This window comes from Toxorhynchites rutilus, chromosome 3 (assembly GCF_029784135.1).
Source record: "Toxorhynchites rutilus septentrionalis strain SRP chromosome 3, ASM2978413v1, whole genome shotgun sequence".
NCBI lineage: Eukaryota > Metazoa > Arthropoda > Insecta > Diptera > Culicidae > Toxorhynchites > Toxorhynchites rutilus.
The window spans coordinates 195,983,063-195,995,689 of NC_073746.1; positions in this window are offsets into that span (position 1 = coordinate 195,983,063).

Here is a 12,627-nt window from a genome sequence, read left to right on the forward strand (position 1 = left end):
ATTAAATTTTTATCGGAGACTCTATTCTGTTGCAGTCTACAGGGCTATCGTATTTCTTTTCTATATGTCTTGACTCAATTCCCTGCAGTTTTTCAAACATCACTTTACTATTCTCACGATTACAAAGGTAGCTGGCAGGTATTTATACACATCAACATTTCATATTTTCGACGAAGACCTTCTGCTGGCATCTCTGGAGGTAATGATATTTACTAAATTCCTAAAGGGCACTGTTTAGATTTGGTGCGCTCTATCGCATTTGTGTACAAAAAGATCAATTCAAAAACAAAATTTGCAAATGAGAGTCCATCTGAGGAGGATATTCTAAAAAAAAATGTAAGATTGTCATTTGTTTCTTTCTTAAATGTAACAGCACTATTCGCATTTCCGCACATCGGGAAGAAAAGATAGCATTATATTAGATCCGCCATTATGAAGGTCAGCAAACTCAAATCAATGTGATATCTAATGGACAGACCAATCCACCAACATTGATTCCAAGTGCCCCAGCAAACTTGCAATGACAGCTTCACCAATGTAGAGCCCTCCGCCAAATCTATCAGCAGCTAACATCCCTCCAAATCCAATATTCGCACATACTTTGTCGAACCTAGCATACTACCCATACCTCTCGCCAATGCCATCAGCCGGTAGCATTCCAGCTTCGATAACTTCGAATGGGGCGATCCCGGACCAGCGCCAACACCTGTCAATCAAGGATCATCTAGTCAATCCATGATACCAAACAGTGCAAGCTCTCCAATGCCATCATCACCTGCGATTGGAGTGGGCGCGGAAACTTCACCATCAGCAGCTGCTTCATCAAATGTACCCTCGGGCACTGCCACTGCCATTACCGCTGTTGGAACACTTAAAGCACAACCTGCGACAGTTGCGGAGGCGGGCGCTGCCCGGCTAGAAGGTTTCCTAATATTGTGGTCGAGGAGCAAGAAAACCGTGACTGGTTGGACATTTTCTTTACCTTGTGTCGGGTGTGAATTCTGATGACCGTGGTACAGCGCGGACTCGATTATATACAGTTTTTGATTTCTGTTCACTGTATATAATCGAGTCAAATTTTTTTTTATTTGTTTTTTTTACATGTATTTTTCGATTTTTGAAAATAAAAGAGGAATTTGATTTTTGATTCATCCCCTTTAAGTCAGAAAACACCTTTCTCACACGAAAAAAAATAATTTTTCCAGATTGTCTTAGGAGGTGATAGACGATTATATTTGATGAAAAAAATACTCCTACGCATATTTTCGAATTTCAACAATGACAGAGTTATAGAACAGAGAAGAGATAGTTTTTTTTTGTTTCGGACTCTGTTGCTTCAAACTGGCTCTACATTAAAAAGTACGCTAAGGAAGACAATTTTGATGATTTCATTTGCAAGATGAGAAAAATTAGTACAGGATTAGTAGTGGAACAACTCAATTAGTGGATGTTAATAACATTTTGGAAGTGAAAAACTTCAAAGTTAATAATTTTTAATGTGTTATTATTAATTTTATCCTAAAATTTTAAATTGAACTACATTGTTTTGCAACAATTAAATTGAAGTTCTTTAACCGCTCTACAATTCGTTCTTTGACGCCCAACTTCTATCTTTCATTATTTGGCTGCAATATCGATCTAAACAATTCCTGGTGAAAATTCAAGCAATATCTTAAAAAATCCCGATTTTTACCCCACTGCACATGTAATAGCCACTTAAACTTCACCTTAACGCTGAAAGGCTCTCCTTTCCTTCTTGAAATAAGCTAGAAAATTTTTGTTTTTCCAAGCTGTATATAATCGAGTCCAAAATTGTATATAATCGAATCACATATAATCGAGTCCGACCTGTATATCTATACTCGTCTCCGGCAAGATGCTTAACGGTAGTTTTCGTAGGAGTGTTGCTCTATCTATATCAACTCGGCTGTTTCCGCAACAATAACACCGATCGGTTGGAAAAAGCTCGCAGAATTGTCGTTCAGCAGATCAACAATGCTTACGGAGTGAGACCAAATATCATTCCTCGGGCACGAATGGTTCCTCCCAGGCCGGTTGCTGCGGATGTGGCAGTTAATTATCTTTAAGCGGCACAAAACCCGGTTCCAGCACCTCCAGCTGAGTAACCTCCTGTGGCCGCTTACCTCTTTAAAAATCAATGAGAAAAATTATAAATTGAAATCTATATAATTTTACAAGGTTTTACCTTTAATTCGAATGTAGACGAATGCACAATAAATAATTTGCTGCAGAAACTATAACTTTTAAAACCATTTGCCGTTTTGACGTGGGACTACGTATAACCGGAATATGGAGGGTAAAATGAAAACCTAAACACAGAACATGCAGGAAAAAATGAAAGATTTCGAATGCTTATAGCTCGAACATTTCTTACTGGATAGGAGAGATGTTTGCATCACTTGATAGGGAATATTTCTACGCATCTATCGCAACTAACAAAATGTTGTTTTTCATTAGATAAACAATTGAATAACTGTAAAATATTAGGCGTTATCTAAACGCCCTAACTGCATCGTTCTGATTGGCCCGATTTACGGTTTCCCTAACACAGCCATCAAAACCAAGCAGCCTTGGGGAAATCGGCATTGCAAATACATGAAAGTAGGGGGACTTTTGTTCTCATCGAAAAATGTTCCCTAACACAGACTTTAAAACCAAGCATGAAGTGTAGATATTGAAAAGAATTGGTCCCAAGATGGATCCTTGAGGAACACCTGCATTCACAATGAATTTCTCTGATGAAATATTGTTTATAGAAACATTGAACGCTCTATCAGAAAGATAATTTTTTATAATTTTTATCAAGTATGTAGGAAAACCAAAGTTCTGAAGCTTGTAAATGAGACCATTATGCCAAACATTATCAAATGCTTTTTCAACATCAAGAAGTGCCATGGCAGATGATTTTGAAACTGACTTGTTTCGTCTGATTATATTGTATACTCTACGAAGCTGGTGAATTGTAGAGTGACCTTTTCGGAATCCAAACTGCTCATCCAAAAATATATTGTGCTCATCTGCAAAAGCAAGAATGCGCGTTAATATAATTTTTTCGAATACTTTCGAAAATGCTGGGAGAAGGCTAATTGGTCGATAGCTCTTTGAAGAAGAAGGATCTTTTCCGGGTTTTAGTATCGGGATCACTTTTGCCAACTTCCAACTCGAGGGGAAGTAGCCAAGTGATAGACATCTGTTGAAGACAGAAGTCATAATTTCATATAAGTTCTTACTAAGATGTTTCAACTCAATATTAAATATACTGTCGAAGCCGGGGGCCTTCATATTCTTCAACGAGCGTATAACCGAGATAACCTCTGCAGTCGAGATGATTTCACTCTCTTGAGGTACAGAATGGATATTGTCAATAGCCCTTACAGTATCATTCGCCGAAGCTTCAAATGGACTTGTAATGTTCTGGCCAAGATTGTGTGAACTAGCGAAATGGTTGCCAATTGCATTAGCCTTTTCGGCAGGTGTTATCAATCGTTCTGAATTGTCAGGTTGAAGAAGAGGAGGAATAGGATTAGACTTGGTCTTGAGAATTTTAGCGAGCCTCCAAAAAGGCTTGGAGTTATTCGGAAGTTTACTAATATCTTTTGCGAATTTTTTGTTACGGAGATCAATCATTCTGGCCTGGATAACCTTGGTTAACTGATTATACTGTCGTTTCCTCTCTCGAATACCAGTACGTTGGTACTGCCTTCGATAGAGGTTCCGAAGCCTAATCAAATGTTTAGTAATGGAATCAATTTGAACAGAGTCACTCACCTGAATCGTTTCTGGGATGTGGTTTTGGCGAGCCTGAATAACTGCAGTTTGAATAGAGCTGACTGTTGCTTCGATATCTTCGGGAGATTCAAGAGGCTGATTGAGATCAATGTTGTTGTCAATAAGCTGCTGGAATTCCACCCAATTCGCACGATGATGGTCCCGTCTACATTGTGGCCTCCTGACTACGACATTCACTCCCAATTCAACCATCACTGGGAAGTGATCCGAACTCAACTCGTTAAGGGCAATAGGATCACCGATGTGGCGATCCATGTTGGTAATGAAGAAATCAATTATGGAATGTACTCTAGAACGAGAAATGCGAGTGGGGGTCGCTGGACTAAGAATCCTGTAGCGCCCACACTGTAGATCATCATTTAGAGTCACTCCATATTGATTCCTCCTTTGGTTTCCCCAGGACTGATGTCGAGCATTAATGTCCCCGCCGATGACGTATTTCGACTGCCTTCGTGTTAGCTTGATGATATCGTTTTTAAGAAGCAACGCTGAGCCATCTCTGATTGACGTCTGTTTGGGATAGTAGACCGCAATGACGATAATAGACCCAATCGATGTTGTGATTTCCGCCCCAATAGCTTCGATGATGTTGAGTTTCAGACACGGCAAAAGTCGATATCTGATGTTATTTCTGATGGCTAAGGCAACACCTCCTCCACCAGAACCAGCACGATCCATTCTCAATAGACGATAATTCGGGACTCGAATATTAATATTCGGTTTAAGATGCGTCTCAGTAACGATAGCTACGTCGATGCTGTTTGTCACCAGGAAGTCAGTGAACTCGATGAGCTTACTCTTAAGAGAGCAGGCATTCCAATTAATTAGCCTTAGAGATGACCGATCCATGGTTATAATAAAAATGTAGCATAACTTGTACTTGTTCCTGTTGGTTGCGACAACTTCTAGTCTGTCGATCTAGTTCAAGAACAGGGTTGCAAGTTCTTGCATGCTATAAAGCTCCTCAGTAGAAGAGGAATGAGGTGAAGGTTTTGGTGTAGGTGATAAACCAATAGCTGCAACCTTACTATAGCTCGGTTGCTCCTTTTTTGGCTTTTCGCTAGAAGAGGCCGTTTGGGGGCGACCTGTAGGAAGTGGAAGAGGAGGAAGAACAGGAATCGTGCGAGAAACCATTGGAGGGAACTCTTTGTCAGTAAATTCTGGAACCTTCTTCCTATTCTGTGTTTTATCAGTAGCTTGCTTCCAGATACGTTTAAAATCCGCACGTTTTGTGCAGCTACGGCTGGTGGCTTGGTGACTTTCGCCACAGTTAACGCATTTGCGAGGTTCTTTTTCTGGAAGGCTGCAAGTGCTTGTTAGGTGGTCAGCAGCACACTTGCCACAACGAGTTTTCATGTGACAGTTTCTTGTTCCGTGTCCGAAACCAAGGCAATTTGAACATTGCGTTACATCCCGATGTTGAGGTTTGTATCGGTCCCATTGTACCGAGATGTTGAAGATCTCACTGATTTCTCTTATGCGAGTTATGTTGGCTGATCCTTTCTTGAAGTGGATCAGGTACAAAACATTGGAATACCCATTGTCTGGCGTTTTATGCCTAGTCATCCGATATACAGCTAACGGCTGAATATTGTATGATTGTTCCAGATCTTTTTTAATATCCTCCAACTCAATAGCAGGAAGACCTCGCAACACCACCTTAAATGGTTTTTCAGACGGCGTATCGTGAGTGTAAAACTCATGATTTTTTGATTTCAGGTATGATCCAATTATTTTATATTGCTCCAGGTTGGGACTAGTGATTTTAATCCCGATGCTGCATATTTTAAAAACGTCTGCAATTTCAGCGCCAGCAGTTCAGACCTCAAAGTTCCTATATCTCTCGATGTTGTAAAATAAGGTGGTACTTTCACCTTTTTCTCTACATTTACTTTCTCGGTAGTTGGTTCCTCCTCGGTATGGCCATCCAATAAAGCATAGCGGTTTCTTTCTAATATTGGCTCCTTGCCGGTGTCCGATCGATGTCGTTTGTTGGTGCCATGTGGTAGGCCTGGGTCGGTTGACCGGGTTTTCCCCATTGTTGTAGTCCTCAAGGGCAGACAGGTAGTTGATGAATCGCAGGTAGACAATCTGAAAAGAGAAATAAATAGCTTTTTAAAAATCAGGTAATGAATGGAGCTCGAAACACGTCCGTCTCTGTCGACGGTCGGAGTGGAATGATAAAAGTTTGCCTCAGCGAGATCCACTGTTTATACTCTAGGCAAGTGTTCCCCTTCAATCTTCTTCTTTTCCTCTGTTCGCGGAGACTTTAAATCCTACGATTTCCCCTTCAATGCTCGTTATTGACAGCTCTGTTCTGGAAAGCACGCAAATGGACAGAACAAATGTAAGGAAAAATGAAAACGCTTAAAGTTTTCATGAATTTTAACCATTTACAAACCAGGAGATTCCAATGTATAGCATATTAAACAAATCTTAGGGAATTTCCGATTCGTTTAGTATGTAAAACGCCAAAATCTGTTCGCGGCAAAAATAGTTATTAACATTAACTTTATTTCATAAAAACGTGACCTGTTTTCTGATTTGGCACCCTTAATGAAAGACGTAGTTCTACGTCAAAACGGCATGTAACGCTTTAGATAATTAATTTTTAAATGCTGATAAAAAATATCAGCCAAATCGGTCGAGTAGATCCTGATATATTGATACCACCAATTGAAAAACATGGTTTTGAGAAAAACGCGTTTGAAAATTCGTACAGCAATACTCTGTAACTCCTTCTATTCTCCTTCCTCCTTCTATAAGACCAGGTGATAATCTTGCAGCTTTATGTCATTGTAAACAAACAATGCTTCAATTTATATTCTACTGTGTAGATATTGGTGACTAGTGATCCCCGATACAGAAATCAATTATTAATCGAACGAATATGGTGCAACTATCGCAATAAACGAAGCCTGAGACGAGACATGACAATAGGGGGCCGATTCCGGACCACCACTTCTGTCAAACTCGGACCACTTGCAACTCGCCTTCTGATTGGCTAATGAGTAAAATAATTAACAAAGATAAATATGTTGCCAAATATATTCAAAATTGAATAATTGTTGCATTCACATTTCAATTTAGCGATAATTTCTATAATGGATTTTTTTTGTATATTTTCGTTTCTATTACGTCCGGTGTTCCCGAAGAGAAGGAAACATTGCATCGGAATTTCCACCCTACATCTTTTCGGGATTATTTTGCCATCTAGCATAGCATAATAGCAGCGACCTAACAGAGAAGAGCATTCAATTATTTTCCAACCGTAAAGCAGTTAGCAATATAATTATAATCTAATAACAAATAACAACCAACGCAGCAGAAAAGTATTTAAAATCATATTGGAACTTGAATAAACCATACATACCTACAGAAAAAAAACCTGAATAAACGCTATGTTATTATTTGGGAATGTATGATTTTATCAATATTTCAGTACTGTTAGTATTTGAACGATATCAAAGTTAAATTATAAGGCCTTATTTCCGTATACACTCCACGGTAAAAACGAATTGAAGTTTATCCGCGATGACAGAGATACGGTATCGATATCTGGAAACGAAATAAGCTTTTAACAAGTCTTACTACTCGGCCCGAAGGCACTTTTAAATTGTTAAAACCTGAATGAAAATTTTTACTTGGCGTTATTTATTTACTTGAAGAACGTCTTTCTTACCCTAACTTGACCTGTTTTCTATACACTTTGCGATATTCTCACTAAAACTACTCATTATAATATAAAATTATCTTCAGATACAATTTTTGTACGAGATTATTTTACCAAATGAAGAAAGCAAAGTTTTCCATTCACAATCAACACTAATATGATACGGAGAAGTTAATTTTCATTCATAATTTCTATTTGAAGAGTGTTCATTCTACCTGAAAACCCATCATTTTCTCTAACTCGTAAAACGAAATTTCATGGCGTGTCGTCCATTCCGTTTTCATCTTGAAGTGTAAACGGTAAGGCCCGTAATCTCTTGATAAATAAAATGAACTTTGAATTTAATTCATATATGTCAACATATCATACACCTACTATCAAATCTACGTTTTCTAGTTTTCTTTATCTCTTCACATTTTATTTTTTGGATACCAAAATAACAGGAAAATACTTATTGTTTAAAATATGTGATATTCGGTCGGAAGATTAATACAAAAAAAAATTATGCAACTCAGAAAATACATGATACGAAGAACACATGTTTTTCATGGGAAAATAATCTTCCGAAATTTTATAACATTTGGCAACCTTCACATCTCGCTTCCCTGTTATCTAGCACTTGGTCGAAGAAAATGCAGAAAGAAGAGTAAGAAGCCAGTTGTCACGTCTTGTCTTAGGTGATTACATCGTGTTGGCTCAACCGATCCCGCTTCCGTGCTACCTTCAAAATTTTTGTGTGCAGTCAGCCGATTGCAAAATTCCAGCCGTAAATTGCACTCAACCGAGGGCTGTGTGTTTTTGAAGTTATCCTTTGGCTTGTGTAGAGAAAAAGACTATACCTAAAAGTGTGTTTTTGTTTCCCGAGAATTCGCGTGAAGAAAAAATTGTGTCCGATCGGAAGTTCCCGTGTGTTCTTAGATTGACGACGCAGTTTGTGTGAGCATAACTCTGCAACGTGTCCGAAAAAGTTGTAGAAGTAAAACAAAACGTGTATGATTCTGTACGAAACCGACGGTGTGTAAACTAAATGTATGAGTACAAACAAACTGAAGTGTTTTGTCCAATCAATTTGCATTGTAATAGGTTATTGATAACAACTGTGATTAAATTATCTTAACTTTTTTTAATTAAATGAAGTAATTTTCCGGCTATGACTTTCATTAAATACTTTTTTACCCTCATGTATATTTTCAGGTGATTGCATCCAGAAATCTTTAGACGATATCGCACAAAATTCAGCCATTCGAAATGACGTTCCTTCACAACAAACAGGCTCAAAACAAAAGAATTCTGATACTGGAAATACGTTGTCTAGCAATGAAAGCATGTCTGTTGTCGATGAAATGAAAGGTATGTACAATAGAACAATCAATTTTTTTATTCTTCTAATTTGTTGATTCGTATGTTGTAATTTAAAAACCAAAGATTGTTTAAAGCACTGGTTGGAAAACTTATGAAGCGATCGCCGTTGACGTATTCTATGACCAAAACCGCGTTCTCTCTCGACCTCTACGTCATTGGTTCCGATCTAAAATTGATTGGATAACAACTCGACAAATATTTGGATTTTTGAAATATTTTGAGCGTATCAGTGGTGCAATGAGTTTGTTCTCTATGATCGGAAAAATTACCGACTGGACCATTTTTGGATCCAAATGCTATTGGATTACATCACGGGAACACCAAGCCAAACTGATGCTATTGGATTACATCACGGGAACACCAAGCCAAACTGATGCTATTGGATTACATCACGGGAACACCAAGCCGAATGCGTAAATGGGTGCGAATATTACTTCGCTCGGACGCATTCATACGCAAACAATTTTTCATGACTGTTCCATGCGAAAGCAGAACAGAAACCGATGCGAGTGAAAGTACTCACGCCTTGCGTATGTCTGCTTTTCGCGTTGACGGTGGAATGGTGTCATCTGGATACGACATTAGTTTGTATGAGACCAGCTATTCTCTATCAGTCGCCCTTAAAGCAGTTTTAAATTGCTAAAATTTGTATGAAATTTTTTTCTTGGTGTTATTTACCTATTAGACGTACGTCGTTATGACCCTAATTTAAACGATTTTCAGATTTTTCAGATATTCTCACCAGAACATAACATTATAATATAAAATTATCTAGAGACACAATTTTTGCATGATATTTTTTCACTACTTGCAAGCAAAAGTGATTTTCATTTACATAGAGTACTAATTTGGTTTGGGAAAATTAATTCTCATTCATAATTTTGATTTTAAAAGTGTGTTCATTTCTACTGCAACCCCATATTGTCATGCCTACTCCTCCATTCCGTAATACGAAGCTCAATGCCCAAACACTCATGCAAGCGAGCAAAACAAATCACGGTTTCTTCATGTGCCTATATTTTGTGACCGTGTTCGGGAACACATTGCGATCACCAATCATCATCAATGAGCAAGATTGTTATGATTTCAATAGCTTGCTTTCAAAGCAATTTTTAAGCTTTTGAACCGATAAGTGACAATCATATAATTCGTTGACATTTTATCTCTTGGATGAAGTGATTATTATACCACTCCATCCAGCCGGTAAAGAGGTATTAACGTTCAAAACCTTGCAGTCCAGCGTCACTCTCTCGTTTTAGAAACTTTGAACTAACACCCCGGTACAGAAATGAAAGACGTAGTCAAAACCAACATCTTCTATACAATTTTCGACTCTTTTGAGTTGTGTTGGAAAAGTTCTAGAAAGGATAGTAAATCGACGCCTAAAGACCTTTTTAGAGTCTAATAAGCTGCTCGATCCAAGACAGTTCGCTTTTCGTGCGGGAAAATGCACAGAAGATCACCTCGAAGATCTACAGGCTATTGTACATGACGTTATTGAGAAAGATCACCACGCAGATGTGGCATCACTTTATCTAAGTAAAGCATTTGATCAGCATGGAGATATCCAGTATTGAAGAGTCTCTTCGACTGGGTGATCCGTGGAAGACTAGGTTTCTATGTGAAAAGTTTCCTAGAAAATAGAACTCAGAGCCATAGTCAACAACACAAAATCTTCATTGAAAATCCAAGAAAGGGGAATTCCCCAAGGCTCGGTTGTATCGCCAACCCTCTTCATAATTATTATGCAGTCCCTTTTTGCAAAAAATCCGGAAAATGTAAAAATTCTTGTCTATGCGACATTGTGCTAGTACTAGCGACATTGTGCTAGTTTCAGTTAGCGTCACTGCATCAGCAACAAGAAAAACAGGAAGTGGGTTATATCTATGGTATAACCGCAAGGGTGACGTAGGACTATCGTTGATTTAGAGATCATTTGTTCGAATTTGAATCTGAATTCATTCTGAATGAATGAATATTTGGGGGACTTCGAAAACGAGAGTGTTACGTTGGATGCACAAGGTTTTATGCATCCAATATTGGATACGGAAATATTCTACTGATAGGGAAGAATAATCTTCAGAAGCTATTCTGTTAATTGCGATTGATTGAAAAATCACAAAACCAAATGTATTTGGTCACAGTGTTACATGGATAGAAAACATTAAAATAAACTCTTTCACTTGAATGTAATTTTAAATTCCCAGAGGAACTGGCAGATTATTTTCAGTAACGATTAGATATTACCACATTTTCCTCGATACTGGAAGCCCACCAGTGGTTTATGCTAACTCGATAACCATCTGTTAATAGCACTTGATTGAAACATATTTGGTCACAGTGTTACATAGATAGAAAACATTCATATAAATTCTTTCACATGAATGTATTTTTAAATTCCCAGAGGAACTGGCAGATTATTTTCCGGATCTTTCTCGATGCTGAATGGCATCCAAACGGTAAGAATTCCGTGCGTGTATATTTGTGTAGCGGCTGCTTCGATGGTCACCTTCTCTTCTCCTGAAGGATCGGCTTCTCTGTGCTCCCTCACAGGTTCAAACAAACTGCCTGCGTTTCAGGGCAGATCTCGATCCTTCGCCGTCCAGCACCCTCAGCAACGATGTTGTCTTGTCGATGTCCTCACGAAAAATGAATGCGTCTCACCACCAGAATATCGCTTAAGTATGCTTTTTGTGCGTGATTGAATCGAGAGAAGGCATGGTTTACGATGGCAATTTGGAAGGCAAACTAGAGGGGAATGAACTCTCTGAGCTCGGAACTTTCGGCGACTGAACAATAATCGATTGCGGGCGCATACAATATTGGATACGGAAATATTCTACTGATGGGGAAGAATAATCTTCAGAAGCTATTCTGTTAATTGCGATTGATTGAAAAATCACAAAACCAAATGTATTTGGTCACAGTGTTACATGGATAGAAAACATTCAAATAAACTCTTTCACATGAATGTATTTTTAAATTCCCAGAGGAATTGGCAGATTATTTTCAGTAACGATTAGATATTTCCACATTTTCCTCGATACTGGAAGCCCACCAGTGGTTAATGCTAACTCGATAACCAGATTATTTTCCGGATCTTTCTCGATGCTGAATGGCATCCAAACGGAAAGAATTCCGTGCGTGTATGTGTGTGTGTTTGTAGCGGCTGCTTCGAGATCTTCCCGGGGAACAGTTTGTGGCATCACTCTCCTCCTGATGGATTCCCTTCTGGCCTAAGGTGCACAAACAGGCTCTTAGAGACACCGTTCATTCGCGCTTTCATGATAAACGAAGAGCTTCACCACAACAGCGACAACATGCTCCAATCGCTGTTCAATTAGAACTAAGTGGATTTCCGAGCGGCGCTCGCTTATATACCGATTGGTGATTTCAATAGCCTGTTTTGAAAGCAATTTTAAGACTATTGAAACAAGTTTTTGGATCAGAAAGTAACAAGTATAGAACGCGTAGACATTTTATCTATCGAATGAAGTGTTTATCATACCATTTCGTTCAGTTGTTTAGGAGCTATTAACGCTCAAAATCTCGGTCTCCGGTGTAACGCTTTCGTTTTCGAAACTTTGATTTTACACCCCGGTATAGAAATGTAAGACGTAGTCCTACGTCAAAAGACTTCAGAAAGCGATTGATTCTGTTCAAAACGGGGCTGGTTTCGATATATCCCCGAAAAATCAAAACTTCTGCATATATGTAATCCCAAAGCTCACTTCAAAGTTTCCAACCCTAAAATTTTCGAAACCCAAATTCCCTCAGTCAAA